The following is a 16,827-nucleotide window of genomic DNA, read 5'->3' on the forward strand; positions in this document are numbered from 1 at the left end:
AATTCTCCGTTATCGGCGCAAAGTCCGCCGATCGGCGCAAAAAACGGCGCAAATCCGACTTGCGTCACGTCAGAAAAATGGTTCGAAAGTCTCCGGCCCGAAATGGGCTAGCAGCGACGTAACGGGATCCGCGATTGCGCACGTGGTTCACGCCGTGCAGCGTCATACGCGCCGCACGGCGTGACGGCTCATAAGGCCGTGCTGCTCCCCCCCCACCCGACCGGAACACCCGACCGGAACACCCGACTGGATGGCTGGCTGTCGCTCAGCCCCGAGGTTCGAGTCACGCGATGTGGAGGCGCTCCTGGACGCAGTGGAGCAGAGGAGGGACGCCCTGTATCCCGGGCATGGCCGCAGAGTTGCCCCACGCCACAGCCGGCGTCTGTGGAGGGAGGTGGCAGAGGCCGTCACCGCTGCGGCCCTGACACCACGGACAGGCACCCAGTGCCACAAGAAGGTGAACAACCTCGTCAGAGCAGCCAGGGTGAGCCTCCCCATATCCCCCCTCTCCCATATCCCCCCTCCCCATATCCCCCCTCCCCCATATCCCCCTCCCCCATATCCCCCCTCCCCCATATCCCCCCTCCCCATATCCCCCATATCCCTCCTCCCCCATATCCCCCTCCCCCATATCCCCCCTCCACCATATCCCCCCTCCCCATATCCCCCTCCCCCATATCCCCCCTCCCCCATATCCCCCCTCTCCCATATCCCCCATATCCCCCCTCCCCCATATCCCCCCTCCCCTGTATCCCCCCTCCCCCATATCCCCCACTCCCCCACATCCCCCCTCCCCCATATCCCCCTACCCCATATCCCGCCTCCCCCATGTCCCCCCTCCCCCATATCCCCATATCCCCCTCCCCATATCCCACCTCCCCCATATCCCCCCTCCCCCATATCCCCCATATCCCCCCTCCCCCATATCCCCTGTCCCCATATCCCCCCCATATCCCCCCTCCCCCATATCCCCCATATCCCACCTCCCCCATATCCCCCCTCCCCCATGTCCCCCATATCCCCTCTCCCCCATATCCCCCCTCCCCCATATCCCCCCTCCCCCATATCCCCCTCCCCATATCCCCCATATCCCCCCTCCCCCATATCCCCCCCATATCCCCCCTCCCCATATCCCCCATAACCCCCCTCCCCCATATCCCCCTTCCCATATCCCCCTCCCCATATCCCCCATAACCCCCCTCCCCCATATCCCCCTCCCCATATCCCCAAGTGAATCCAGCCCTAACCTTAACCTCTGCAATGCACGCGCAACCGATGGCGTGCATTCATATACCTGCCTAACACTGTTGCCTTTTACCCCTGCCACCACCCCCACCCACCCCCTCGCCACAGGAGAAGTGCGCACACAACAATAGGGAGCATGTGAGGACTGGAGGAGGCCCCGCTGATGAGAGGCCACTGACCGAACACGAGGAAAGGGCCCTGGAACTGGCTGGCGGACCTGACGACCGGGAGGTTGCTGATGCAGAGGTCGGGGGCGTACTAGCAAGTGAGCCACCGACAGCCCGTCCCCATATCCCCCCTCCCCCATATCCCCCCTCCCCCATATCACCTGATCACTGCCTGCGTGTCTAACCATGCATGCTTCATTGTGTATCGCAGGAGCAAACGTCCAGGCACCCATCCCCGCAGATGCAGACCGCCCGCAGGATGCCCCTCGGAGGCCACAGGAGACGGAGTGACCCGCACCCTCCAGCATGCGACGCCCGCAGGATGCCCCTCGCACACCACGGGAGACGGAGAGACCCGGACCCTCCGGCATGTGACGCCCGCAGGATGCCCCTCGGAGACCACGGGAGACGGAGAGACCCGGACCCTCCAGCATGTGACGCCCGCAGGATGCCCCTCGCACACCACGGGAGACGGAGAGACCCGGACCCTCCAGCATGCGACGCCCGCAGGATGCCCCTCGCACACCACGGGAGACGGAGAGACCTGGAGCAACAGGGAGACGACACCCCCGTCACGTGCGGGAGCGACCACCCAGCGACGAGGGGGACAGGCACAGGCCCCCGTCACATCCGGGCCAGGACACCACTACCCAGGACACCACTACCCAGGACACCCCTACCCGGGACAGCACTACCCAGGACACCCCTACCCGGGACAGCACTGCCCAGGACACCCCTACCCGGGACAGCACTACCCAGGAAGACGAAATACCGGACAGTGACTCAGAGTGGATGGGTGGAGACGAACCCCCACCCCAAAGTGCCATGGACTCAGAGTGGGACGAAGAGCACGACACAACGCCACTGCTGTCACCAACACCCTCCACCATCGCAGAAACACTCACCTCGGTTGGGCACTTTAGTGATGAGGCGTCTGGTACACTCACTGGTGCGCACAACACAGCCGTCCCGGTACAGCAGGTGGAGGTAGGAGCAGCAGAGGGGCCGGGCGGTCAGAGGGCAGCCCAGCCCATGCGAACATCTGCCGCCCAGATGGATCCCGGGTTCCTGGAGTTACCACACCCACACATAGATCCGATGCAACCACCGACCCGGAGACGAGCGAAGAGGGTGACGGCCGGCTTGCGGCGGCTGCAGTTGCAGGTGGAGGAGTCCACCCGCGTCCAGGAACTGGAAGTGGTGCCGGTCATGCGTGCCACCCAGGCTGACACCGCACGGGTGGCGTCCGCGGTGGAGGCAATGGGTGCGACGGTGTCAGACATGGGGAACGGTTTGCGAGGCCTGGGGCTTTCCGTGCAGGCGGCATCTGTGGCCCAGGACATGGCTGCCCTCTCACAGGAGGCCATGAGCCAGTGCCAGCGCCAGATGGCAGAGGCGCTCAACGCCATGGCCCAGTCTCAGCAGGCCATGTCCCAGTCTCTGCAGGCCATCGCTGAGGGCATCGGCGCCAGTGGCCATGTGCGAGCCGGCGTCGCACTGTCACAGACAGGGTTTGACAACCCCCTGGGCTCCATGGCTGCAAACCTGCAGACCCCTGTCGATACCAGCACGAGCCTCCAGGACTGGCAGCGCCAGATGTCGGGCGCGCGTCGGATGGCCGGTCCGTTCGCATCCCCCACCCATGTAGAGTTCTGGGGGCCATCGGGCACCCCGAGGGAGGAGGAGGTGGTGTGGTCCGTCCTGGCTCTCCCTGTAGGGGAGGTCCCGGAACACCGCGACACCTCGGACTCCCCCCCTTCCGTCCCAGGTGCATCGGGTGGGCAACGGGCAGGACAGGCTGGCAGCTCGCCATCCCAGTCGCCCGGGGCCGCAGCCTGGCCCATCTAGGCCAGGACGCCCCAGGAAACGGCCGCCAAAGGGATCCAGTGTCAGAGGGCAGGAATCACAGGAGTCCACCTCCAGTTCTGCTGTACCGTCTGGGGAACCACGTAGACGTAGTCAAAGGGCCCGTAAGGCCAAACAATTAGACACTGAGTAAGTTGGCACGGGTGCAGGGCACAGATGAGTTTTAGGGGCTAGGGCACGTGCATGAACTCGTTTGGTTATTAAAGTCAATGTTACATCTACAGAAGCTGCCTTTGTGCTCTGTCCAAAGCGTGCGGGGGTGTCATGTACGTTGAGCGCAAGTGTGTGTGTGAGGGGTGGGCTTACCTCAGCCCCAGGTGAGTCTGCCCCCTTCCCCCTGGCCCGCCATCAACATCCCCCCGGGCAGAGGACGGGACCGTGCGCTGCAGTGTCACAGCCGCATGCAGGGATGGTCCGGGTGGATGGTGGTACTGTTGCCATGGGTCAGACATAGTCCAACGATGTGGAGCCAGGAGCTCATCGCAGGGCGGGTTGTCATCATCCTCCATGGCCTGCAATAGACACGCGTCCACCCGCAACTGTGTGAGCCCGGCCCGTTGTGCCGCAGGTGGATCGGCAATGGGGGGGGGGGGGGGTGCGCATGCGGGTGGGGTGGGTGGGGTAGGGAAGGGGGGTGAGGGTGCTGGGTGGGTGGATGGGTGGGGGGTGTGGGTGGTCGGCTGTTGCCATGGTGTGCGGTCTGTGGCCATACTATCCGATTCCCACGCCCATCTAGTCAGTGAAGCGGGCGTCCATCAGCCTGTCCCGTGCCCGCTGGGCCAGCCGGTAATGGTGGACAGCCACCCGCCTGTGTCTAGCCCGTCTGCCCTGACCATTGCCCCCATCCCCCTCATCTGGGGAGGACTGCGCCTCTTCCTGCTGCTCCTCCACTCCGCCCTCCTCTGCCTGCGGCACATCGCCCCTCTGTTGGGCTATGTTGTGCAGGACGCAGCACACCACAATGATGCGGCCGACGCTATCTGACCGATACTGGAGGGCGCCCCCAGAGAGGTCCAGGCACCTGAAACGCATCTTCAGCACGCCAAAGCACCTCTCGATCACTCCCCTTGTCGCTACATGGGCATCATTGTAGCGGTTCTCTGCCTCATTGCGTGGCCTCCGTACAGGCGTCATCAGCCACGATCGCAATGGGTAGCCCCTGTCGCCCAGCAACCAGCCCCTCAGCCGGGGCTGGCGTCCCTCGTACATGCCGGGGATGGAGGACCGCGACAACACGTATGAGTCGTGTACACTGCCTGGGTAACGGGCGCAGACGTGCAGGATCATCATGAGGTGGTCGCAGACCACCTGTACGTTCATCGAATAGGTCCCCTTCCTATTAGTGAACACGGCCCTGTTATCTGCAGGTGGCCGCATGGCGACGTGCATCCCATCGATCGCGCCCTGGACCATGGGGAACCCGGCCATGGCAGAGAAGCCCACGGCCCGGGCATCTTGGCTGGCCTGGTCCACAGGGAAGCGGATGTAGCGATGCGCCATGGCATATAGGGCATCTGTCACTGCCCGGATGCACCGATGCACCGATGTCTGCGATATGCCGGACAGGTCCCCACTCGGTGCCTGGAATGACCCCGTTGCATAAAAGTTCAGGGCAACCGTAACCTTGACGGACACGGGGAGAGGGTGTCCCCCGCCAGTGCCACGCGGTGACAGGTGTGCCAGCAGGTGGCAGATGTGTGCCACGGTTTCCCGCCTCATCCGGAGTCTCCTCCTGCATTCCCGGTCCGTGAGGTCCTGGTATGACTGCCGGGGCCGGTACACACGGGGCGCCCTCGGGTGCCTCCGTTGCCGTGGGGCCGCGACGTCCTCCTCCCCCTCCTCGTCCTGTCGGTCAGGTGTCCCTCCAGCCTGGGCGGCTGCCGCCTGCCCCTCTGCGGCAGCCTGCGCCGCCTCTCTGGCACGCTCCTCCTCCTCCTCCTCCTCCTCCTCATCCAGGGCAACATAGACATGAGCGGCTGCCACCACGGCGGCCAACATCGCTGGATGGTCTGAAAACATGACGGCCTGGTGGGGGGGAGGGGAACGACGACATGTCATCATTGCCCATATCCCCTCCTCCCCCCAGCCAGGTGGCATGGACCGCATGGGTCCAACTGTTGGAGGCTGGCACCTGGCCAGGTGGACCAACTCACTTGCCCCCCCCATCCTCCTCCCCGGCACGGACCCCTCTCCCGGCACTCCCCCCGGAGCCCAGCCCACTCTAACCACCCCCCCCCCCCCCCCCCCGCTGCACACACACACACACAACCCGAGACACACGTCTCCCCACACATTCAGACTGCGGCCACGCCATCGCCTGCCCATCGGCCAACCCCCCCAGGCCGTCACTCACCTCCTCGCTGGTCGGCGTGAGCCTGGAGCACCGGGTCACGCCGATGAAAAGGAGGTTTCATTTACGTCGACGTGAACGGTCATCACGTCGACGGGACTTCGGCCCATCCGGAAGGGAGAATATCGGCAGGCCCAAAATCGGCTGCCTTGCGCAGACCCGTGACATTCTCCGCGGCAGCGGCGCCATTAACGCCCCGCCGACTTTTCTCCCTTCGGAGACTTCGGCAACCGGCGGGGGCGGGATTCACGGCGGCCAACGGCCATTCTCCGACCCGCTGGGGGGTCGGAGAATGACGCCCCGAGTCAATCGTGCGGTTGGGAACTGGGCCCGTTGGGGGCGGAGCACGAGGGAGGCCTTCAGGTAATGTCCTCAGGACGTCCAAATGGCGTGTGGCGTACTCCTCAATGACGTCGTTTTGGAGGGGGCGGAGCATCCAAAAACAGGCGCTGCCAACGATTTCATCATAAAAAGGTATTCTCCGCCCGATCACTGATTATCAAATTGGCACCGGGAATGGAGAATACGGCCGTTGATGTGACTCGGTGCCATACTTTGTTTTCTAATATTCCTGTGAAGCGCCTGGAGATATTTCATCCTGTCAAAGGTGCTATAAAAATCTAAGTTATTGTTGTAGTTGAATGTTACTGATGTATAAACATGAAAAGTGCTGAAAGATTGACAGGGGATGCGTGTGTCCATATTAGGAGCAGAAAGAATTGTGCTCGGCATTCACAGTGAACACTCCCTGTCCACACACAGGAAAAGGTGTGGCTTTCGACCGCCAGGGTGTTCCAACAAGAACCACTAACGTCAGCCGAGCTGGAGCAAGGAGATTGGGGACGGAGTAATGTTTTGAGTCTGTGCCAGTGGCAGGGTATCATTTCTGGGAATTACAGGCTCCATGCCCACAATTCTCCTCGGACAAGTCGCCAGTGGAACTCAGACCACCCCTAACTCCCCCCATTGGTCACGAAGCAGCTGCAGACATGGGGCTCTGTGTTCAATGATTTATATTCTCATCCCAAATGTACTCTGTAAATAATGAGAATAAACAGTGTTCTTGAACAAATTTACAAGCAGCAATAGTGCCCCCCTGAACAGCCCCTAAATCCCACGATAAAGCCCAAATTCGATAACTGACAAGTGAGAGTGTTGCCGAGTAAAACGCGAGCTATCAGTAATTTTCCACCTTGTTGGGAAACAGCAAATCTAAAACCTTTGTAACACTTGGCTGCCTGACACAAGAGACTGAAAACTAGCAGAGCTGAAGGAACTGTATGCCTTAATTTGGTGTGTTGCTGGAGGAAGCTTGTAATTGTACCAACATCCTGCATGTGAAAGGCAAGGGTCGGGGAGATGATGACTTGGTGGTAATGTGACTGGCCCAGTGACCAAGAGGCCCACGCTTATCCTCTGGAATCCTGGATTCAATTCCCACCATGGCAGCTTGTGGAATTTAAATTCAATGAATAAATGTAGATTGTGATAACCCACACGAGGACCCCAGGGATCGCTGACTGATCTTCCCAGGGGCTTCATAGAATACGAGCTCCCGTGATGAGCAAGCGGAGGCTCACATCGCTGGGCTCATTAGTGGGATCTTTACATAGAATTATAGTGACTAGGAAACTAATCATCGATTCCCAGCAAATCCCATCTGATTCTCCAATGTCCTTTAGGGAAGGAAATCTGCGGTCCTTACCTGGTCTGGCCTATATGTGACTCCAGACCCTCAGCAATGTGGTTGACTCTTAACTGACCTGTGGACTAGCCCAGCAAGCCACTCAGTTCAAGGGCAATTAGGGAGAGCCAACAAATGCCACAAACCTTGAATTAAAAATGGCGGAGCAAGACCTCGGCCAGCGACAGCACTGAGCAATGACAACAACAGCTTACATTTACGTCGCAGCTTTAATGTGGTGGGGCATTTTTAGATGCTTCAAGTAAGTGATTATTGGACAAAAAGAAGATGTTAAGACATGTGACCAAAAGCTTAGTCAAAGGCACTGTGTAAGATGATGTATGGATGGTTACAGAATGGTGATGTGCAACCTGGACAACGTTCAATTATCAGTCGATTAGGTGACCTCAGAATGTTTGGGAAGAGGACAACATTGTAGCACTGTTATAATTGGCCTCAGTGTCACTGAGCCAGGGAGGGGATAATTAGTCAGGCTCCTGCTCCTGATTGCTACCTGTGACTGGTGCCGAAAAGTGACGGGAACAATTTCAGCTACAATTACCGACATCTTGGCAACATTCATATCCCGACTGACAGACAAAGTCACTTGGGTAAAATTCGCGGGTAGGATCTCCTGATGGTGGGGTCAAGGTATGGGGAGGGATTGGAAATTTGAATGGATTGAAGGGAAATAATAACCTCGTGTGGAACAGGAAATGTCCAGATGGGAAGGTTAAATATCTGTACCTGATTATCTCATGCCACTCTATTTCCAGGTTTTAGGCAGTTCGATGAAAGGGATAAACACCTCCTTTATAATACTTTAGCTTTATAAACAGTTCACTTTACACAGCCTCAAGTTCATTCCTTACAAAAATACACTCAAACATAAACAGGTATCGATTTCACATAGCCATCGGTACAATATTCCCTCAGAATTCTCAGTATAAGGGCAGCACGGTGGCACAGTGGTTAGCACAGCTGCCTCATGGCGCCGAGGTCCCAGGTTCGATCCCGGCTCTGGGTCACTGTCCGTGTGGAGTTTGCACATTCTCCCCGTTTGCGTGGGTTTCGCTCCCACAACCCAAAGATGTGGTGGATTGGACGCTCTAAATTGCCCCCTAATTGGAAAAAATTAATTGGGTACTCTAAATTTATATTTTAAAAAAAGAATTCTCAGTATTATGGGGGCAAACATTCCCCAGCTCTGTTGCTGTTTTTAAATCTGCAGGACTTGAATATTTCTCTATTTTGAATGTGGCACTGGTAGATGGCAGAGAGGTTGTGGCACTGGTAGATGGCAGAGAGGTTGTGGCACTGGTAGATGGCAGAGAGGTTGTGGCACTGGTAGATGGCAGAGAGGTTGTGGCACTGGTAGATGGCAGAGAGGTTGTGGCACTGGTAGATGGCAGAGAGGTTGTGGCACTGGTAGATGGCAGAGAGGTTGAAGAAGAAGAATCATTAGCTCTGGGGCACAGTCGAGGTTAGGAAGGAAGATAAAGAGAGCTACATTTGTTTTTATTAGAGAAGAGAAGATTAAAAGGGACCTGATTTAATTGTTAAATTTAATCGAGTACTTGACAATCTAAACGCAAACTATATAAGTGACCATTGAATTGCTGAACCAGATGCTGTGAAAAGTAATTTGAGGAACACCCCCACCCTCTCCCCCTTCCCCTCACACCCCCTCACCCCCACCCCCCCCCTCACCCCCCCACCCCACCCCACCCTCAACCCCCCACCCCACCCCCCTCACCCCCACCCCACCCTCACCCCACCACCCCACCCCCCTCACCCCCACCCCACACTCAACCCCCGACCCCACCCCCTCACCCCACCCCACCCTCACCCCCCCACACCACCCCCCTCACCCCAACCCACCCTCAACCACCCACCCCACCCCCCTCACCCCACCCCACCCTCACTCCACCACCCCATCCCCCTCACCCCCACCCCACACTCAGCGCCACCCCCCCCCCCCCTCACCCCCACCCCACCCCACCCAAAAGAAACTGAAAGGCAGAAATGATTCCATTGTCCATGTGGACCAGTAATTATATAACCCCGGCCAAAGCAGGAAATGCTAATTTTGGACGTGATTCTGCGTTCCCCAGCCTCGTGTTTCTCGATGTTGGGAATGGGAATTCTCATTGAAGGCACCCCCCGCCACCAGGAAACCCACGGGTGGGGATGCATTGCCGGAGAGACCAGAGAATCCCTCCACCCAGCAAACAGCCAGGTATGTCCAGCCATATTGTAATGTTGCAGATGGGCGTAAGTGATAAAATTCTTGGGAAAATACAACGATTCTTGTTCTACTTGGATCCACCTGTGGAATAGTATCGATGGGCGTTGTTTCAGAATAGGCTAAAGTCGGTGGAGTTGTGGACAGTGCGGAGGGATGTTACAAGTTAAGAGGGACATAGATAAGCTGCAGCGCTGGGCTGAGAGGTGGCAAATGGAGTTTAATGCAGAAAAGTGTGAGGTGATTCATTTTGGAAGGAATAACAGGAAGACAGAGTACTGGGCTAATGGTAAGATTCTTGGCAGTGCGGATGAGCAGAGAGATCTCAGTGTACATGTGCATAGATCCTTGAAAGTTGCCACTCAGGTTGAGAGCGTTGTTAAGAAGGCGTCCGGTGTGTTAGCTTTTATTGGTAGAGGGATTGAGTTTCGGAGCCATGAGGTCATGTTGCAGCTGTACAAAACTCTGGTGCGGCCGCATTTGGAGTATTGCGTGCAATTCTGGTCGCCGCATTATAGGAAGGATGTGGACGCATTGGAAAGGGTGCAGAGGAGATTTACCAGAATGTTGCCTGGTATAGAGGGAAGATCCTATGAGGAAAGGCTGAGGGACTTGAGGCTGTTTTCGTTAGAGAGAAGAAGGTTAAGAGGTGACTTAATTGAGGCATACAAGATGATCAGAGGATTGGATAGGGTGGACAGTGAGAGCCTTTTTCCTCAGATGGTGATGTCTAGCATGAGGGGACATAGCTTTAAATTGAGAGGAGATAGATATAAGACAGACGTCAGAGGTAGGTTCTTCACTCAGAGAGTAGTAAGGGTGTGGAATGCCCTGCCTGCAACGGTAGTGGACTCGCCAACACTAAGGGCATTCAAATGGTCATTGGATAGGCATATGGACGATAAGGGAATAGTGTAAATGGGCTTTAGAGTGGTTTCACAGGTCAGCGCAACATCGAGGGCCGAAGGGCCTGTACTGCGCTGTAATGTTCTATGTTCTATGTACGGTTAGGTGAATTAGACATTCTGAATTCTCCCTTCGTGTATCCGAACAGACGCCGGAGTGTGGTGACTAGGGGCTTTTCACAGTAACTTCATTGCAGTGTTAATGTAAGCCTACTTGTGACAATAAAGATTATTATTATTATTAATAAGATGGGTGTGAAACATTCTCGACCCAGTGGTGGAGGTGCATGAAACAGGAAGCCCCAGAGACAGCAGCAGGACCAGAGGATCAGGCGCAGCTGGAAAATTTCCCAATTTTCCCACCCCCTTACAGCTCCCCCCCCCCCACCCCACTCTATGCACCCTACCTCACCTGACAACATAGCCGAGGCCCCTGGGAACCACTCTCATCCCCCTCCAATTTCAAGGCCCCCCTGGGGCCCGACACTTGGAAGTGCCAACTAGGCATCCTGGCACTGCCAACTTAGCACCCTAGCAGTGTCTCCGCCACCCTTTGGCAACGTCAGGGTGGGACTGTCAGGGTACCTGGGTGGCACTGCCAGAGTGCTCATTTGGCAGTTCCAAGGTGCCCAGGTGCCAGGGGGAGTGACAGTACCCTGTCCCTGACCGCCCAGGGGTCTCCAATAGCTTGGGAGACCCCCCCCCCCCCCACCCCCCTCAGTGGACATAAAGAGCGCATCATTACAATTCTTTACGAGTGTAACAGAGAATCTTCAAAATCCAAAACGGAAACACTCACTGGGCGCGATTCCCTGGACAAAAGTTTAAGTCCGCCTTTGGGAGCGTTTAGCGGGTTGTTTCTCGCTGGCTGCAGTGCTGAGAATCCGCTTTAAATGGCACATTGCCGCTTCCTTTGGCCTTCGGGAGTTTCCGAGGCCACATTCAGGGAGATTTTCTGCTGGCGAGCTCAATCCAGCAGCGGGAACGCTGGTCCCAGATCGGGCGGCATTTTGATCGGCAGCCCCGATCTTCCCCCCCCCCCCCATCCATTCTGGACCCAAGCCGCCACCCCCATTACACCCCTAACCTTGTCAACGTCCTTGGGAACCCCTTCTCTATTTGGCAAGGCCCCGCTGGGCCTGACCCCTGGTAGTGCCAACCTGCCACCTGGGCACTCTGGCAGTGTCAGGGTTGCACAGCCAGAGTGCCTGGCTGGCAGTGCCATGGTGCCTGGGTGCTGGGGGAGTGCCAAGGCACCACCCTACACTGCCCCCAATCACTCAGGAGCCTTTAATGCCCTGTAAGCTCCTCCCCCCAGGTGCAGTTACGCCAGGTTCACCTGGTTGTGTGAAGCAGTACTAAACGGTGCCTTGTCGAGGTGTCGCAGCCACGGCCATAGACTCCTGGGCGTCGGCTGAATCCAGCATCCGGGTATTTAAAGGAGCCATGAGACTCATTGCAATATGCAGGTCTGGATTTCACCCAGCACATGATTGGCTCAGCATGGAGCCCGGTGCTGGGCTCTCCCGGGATTCACCCGGCTCCATGCCAGACCTAACATGGTCACTGAATCACGGCCATTACTTCTGTTACAATGTTTTATTGAATGTGCGTGCGACTGTACCAGTGTGTGAGTGCTGTAGTTGTGTGTGTGACTGTACCAGTGTGTGAGTGCTGTAGTTGTGTGTGCGACTGTACCAGTGTGTGAGTGCTGTAGTTGTGTGTGCGACTGTATCAGTGTGTGAGTGCTGCAGTTGTGTGTGCGACTGTACCAGTGTGTGAGTGCTGTAGTTGTGTGTGCGACTGTATCAGTGTGTGAGTGCTGCAGTTGTGTGTGCGACTGTACCAGTGTGTGAGTGCTGTAGTTGTGTGTGCGACTGTATCAGTGTGTGAGTGCTGCAGTTGTGTGTGCGACTGTACCAGTGTGTGAGTGCTGTAGTTGTGTGTGCGACTGTACCAGTGTGTGAGTGCTGTAGTTGTGTGTGCGACTGTATCAGTGTGTGAGTGCTGTAGTTGTGTGTGCGACTGTATCAGTGTGTGAGTGCTGTAGTTGTGTGTGCGACTGTATCAGTGTGTGAGTGCTGTAGTTGTGTGTGCGACTGTATCAGTGTGTGAGTGTTGCAGTTGTGTGTGCGACTGTATCAGTGTGTGAGTGCTGCAGTTGTGTGTGCGACTGTACCAGTGAGTGAGTGCTGTAGTTGTGTGTGCGACTGTATTAGTGTGTGAGTGTTGCAGTTGTGTGTGCAACTGTACCAGTGTGTGAGTACTGTAGTTGTGTGTGCGACTGTACCAGTGTGTGAGTGTTGCAGTTGTGTGTGCGACTGTATCAGTGTGTGAGTGTTGGAGTTGTGTGTGCGGCTGTACCAGTGTGTGAGTGCTGTAGTTGTGTGTGCGACTGTATTAGTGTGTGAGTGTTGCAGTTGTGTGTGCGACTGTATCAGTGTGTGAGTGTTGGAGTTGTGTGTGCGACTGTATCAGTGTGTGAGTGCTGTAGTTGTGTGTGCGACTGCATCAGTGTGTGAGTGTTGCAGTTGTGTGTGCGACTGTATCAGTGTGTGAGTGCTGTAGTTGTGTGTGCGACTGTATCAGTGTGTGAGTGTTGGAGTTGTGTGTGCGACTGTATCAGTGTGAGTGCTGTAGTTGTGTGTGCGACTATCAGTGTGTGAGTGCTGTAGTTGTGTGTGCGACTGTGCCAGTGTGTGAGTGTTGCAGTTGTGTGTGCGACTGTATCAGTGTGTGAGTGCTGTAGTTGTGTGTGCGACTGTATCAGTGTGTGAGTGTTGGAGTTGTGTGTGCGACTGTACCAGTGTGTGAGTGCTATAGATGTGTGTGCGACTGTATCAGTGTGTGAGTGCTGTAGTTGTGTGTGCGACTGTATTAGTGTGTGAGTGTTGCAGTTGTGTATGCGACTGTATCAGTGTGTGAGTGCTGTAGTTGTGTGTGCGACTGTATCAGTGTGTGAGTGCTGTAGTTGTGTGTTCGACTGTATCAGTGTGTGAGTGCTGTAGTTGTGTGTGCGACTGTATCAGTGTGTGAGTGCTGTAGTTGTGTGTGCGACTGTATCAGTGTGTGAGTGTTGCAGTTGTGTGTGCGACTGTATCAGTGTGTGAGTGCTGTAGTTGTGTGTGCGACTGTATCAGTGTGTGAGTGTTGGAGTTGTGTGTGCGACTGTATCAGTGTGTGAGTGTTGGAGTTGTGTGTGCGACTGTATCAGTGTGTGAGTGTTGGAGTTGTGTGTGCGACTGTATCAGTGTGTGAGTGCTGTAGTTGTGTGTGCGACTGTATCAGTGTGTGAGTGCTGTAGTTGTGTGTGCGACTGTATCAGTGTGTGAGTGTTGGAGTTGTGTGTGCGACTGTATCAGTGTGTGTGTTGGAGTTGTGTGTGCGACTGTATCAGTGTGTGAGTGTTGGAGTTGTGTGTGCGACTGTATCAGTGTGTGAGTGTTGGAGTTCTGTGTGCGACTGTATCAGTGTGTGAGTGTTGCAGTTGTGTGTGCGACTGTATCAGTGTGTGAGTGCTGTAGTTGTGTGTGCGACTGTATCAGTGTGTGAGTGCTGTAGTTGTGTGTGCGACTGTATCAGTGTGTGAGTGCTGTAGTTGTGTGTGCGACTGTATCAGTGTGTGAGTGCTGTAGTTGTGTGTGCGACTGTATCAGTGTGTGAGTGTTGCAGTTGTGTGTGCGACTGTATCAGTGTGTGAGTGCTGTAGTTGTGTGTGCGACTGTATCAGTGTGTGAGTGTTGGAGTTGTGTGTGCGACTGTATCAGTGTGTGAGTGTCGGAGTTGTGTGTGCGACTGTATCAGTGTGTGAGTATTGGAGTTGTGTGTGCGACTGTATCAGTGTGTGAGTGCTGTAGTTGTGTGTGCGACTGTATCAGTGTGTGAGTGCTGTAGTTGTGTGTGCGACTGTATCAGTGTGTGAGTGTTGGAGTTGTGTGTGCGACTGTATCAGTGTGTGTGTTGGAGTTGTGTGTGCGACTGTATCAGTGTGTGAGTGTTGGAGTTGTGTGTGCGACTGTATCAGTGTGTGAGTGTTGGAGTTGTGTGTGCGACTGTATCAGTGTGTGAGTGTTGGAGTTGTGTGTGCGACTGTATCAGTGTGTGAGTGCTGTAGTTGTGTGTGCGACTGTATCAGTGTGTGAGTGTTGCAGTTGTGTGTGCGACTGTATCAGTGTGTGAGTGCTGTAGTTGTGTGTGCGACTGTATCAGTGTGTGAGTGTTGGAGTTGTGTGTGCGACTGTATCAGTGTGAGTGCTGTAGTTGTGTGTGCGACTATCAGTGTGTGAGTGCTGTAGTTGTGTGTGCGACTGTGCCAGTGTGTGAGTGCTGTAGTTGTGTGTGCGACTGTATCAGTGTGTGAGTGTTGCAGTTGTGTGTGCGACTGTATCAGTGTGTGAGTGCTGTAGTTGTGTGTGCGACTGTATCAGTGTGTGAGTGTTGGAGTTGTGTGTGCGACTGTATCAGTGTGTGAGTGTTGGAGTTGTGTGTGCGACTGTATCAGTGTGTGAGTGTTGGAGTTGTGTGTGCGACTGTATCAGTGTGTGAGTGCTGTAGTTGTGTGTGCGACTGTATCAGTGTGTGAGTGCTGTAGTTGTGTGTGCGACTGTATCAGTGTGTGAGTGTTGGAGTTGTGTGTGCGACTGTATCAGTGTGTGTGTTGGAGTTGTGTGTGCGACTGTATCAGTGTGTGAGTGTTGGAGTTGTGTGTGCGACTGTATCAGTGTGTGAGTGTTGGAGTTCTGTGTGCGACTGTATCAGTGTGTGAGTGTTGCAGTTGTGTGTGCGACTGTATCAGTGTGTGAGTGCTGTAGTTGTGTGTGCGACTGTATCAGTGTGTGAGTGCTGTAGTTGTGTGTGCGACTGTATCAGTGTGTGAGTGCTGTAGTTGTGTGTGCGACTGTATCAGTGTGTGAGTGCTGTAGTTGTGTGTGCGACTGTATCAGTGTGTGAGTGTTGCAGTTGTGTGTGCGACTGTATCAGTGTGTGAGTGCTGTAGTTGTGTGTGCGACTGTATCAGTGTGTGAGTGTTGGAGTTGTGTGTGCGACTGTATCAGTGTGTGAGTGTTGGAGTTGTGTGTGCGACTGTATCAGTGTGTGAGTATTGGAGTTGTGTGTGCGACTGTATCAGTGTGTGAGTGCTGTAGTTGTGTGTGCGACTGTATCAGTGTGTGAGTGCTGTAGTTGTGTGTGCGACTGTATCAGTGTGTGAGTGTTGGAGTTGTGTGTGCGACTGTATCAGTGTGTGTGTTGGAGTTGTGTGTGCGACTGTATCAGTGTGTGAGTGTTGGAGTTGTGTGTGCGACTGTATCAGTGTGTGAGTGTTGGAGTTGTGTGTGCGACTGTATCAGTGTGTGAGTGTTGGAGTTGTGTGTGCGACTGTATCAGTGTGTGAGTGCTGTAGTTGTGTGTGCGACTGTATCAGTGTGTGAGTGTTGCAGTTGTGTGTGCGACTGTATCAGTGTGTGAGTGCTGTAGTTGTGTGTGCGACTGTATCAGTGTGTGAGTGTTGGAGTTGTGTGTGCGACTGTATCAGTGTGAGTGCTGTAGTTGTGTGTGCGACTATCAGTGTGTGAGTGCTGTAGTTGTGTGTGCGACTGTGCCAGTGTGTGAGTGTTGCAGTTGTGTGTGCGACTGTATCAGTGTGTGAGTGCTGTAGTTGTGTGTGCGACTGTATCAGTGTGTGAGTGTTGGAGTTGTGTGTGCGACTGTACCAGTGTGTGAGTGCTATAGTTGTGTGTGCGACTGTATCAGTGTGTGAGTGCTGTAGTTGTGTGTGCGACTGTATTAGTGTGTGAGTGTTGCAGTTGTGTGTGCGACTGTATCAGTGTGTGAGTGCTGTAGTTGTGTGTGCGACTGTATCAGTGTGTGAGTGCTGTAGTTGTGTGTTCGACTGTATCAGTGTGTGAGTGCTGTAGTTGTGTGTGCGACTGTATCAGTGTGTGAGTGCTGTAGTTGTGTGTGCGACTGTATCAGTGTGTGAGTGTTGCAGTTGTGTGTGCGACTGTATCAGTGTGTGAGTGCTGTAGTTGTGTGTGCGACTGTATCAGTGTGTGAGTGTTGGAGTTGTGTGTGCGACTGTATCAGTGTGTGAGTGTTGGAGTTGTGTGTGCGACTGTATCAGTGTGTGAGTGTTGGAGTTGTGTGTGCGACTGTATCAGTGTGTGAGTGCTGTAGTTGTGTGTGCGACTGTATCAGTGTGTGAGTGCTGTAGTTGTGTGTGCGACTGTATCAGTGTGTGAGTGTTGGAGTTGTGTGTGCGACTGTATCAGTGTGTGTGTTGGAGTTGTGTGTGCGACTGTATCAGTGTGTGAGTGTTGGAGTTGTGTGTGCGACTGTATCAGTGTGTGAGTGTTGGAGTTCTGTGT

This window comes from Scyliorhinus torazame, chromosome 16, assembly GCF_047496885.1.
Source record: "Scyliorhinus torazame isolate Kashiwa2021f chromosome 16, sScyTor2.1, whole genome shotgun sequence".
Classification (NCBI taxonomy): domain Eukaryota; kingdom Metazoa; phylum Chordata; class Chondrichthyes; order Carcharhiniformes; family Scyliorhinidae; genus Scyliorhinus; species Scyliorhinus torazame.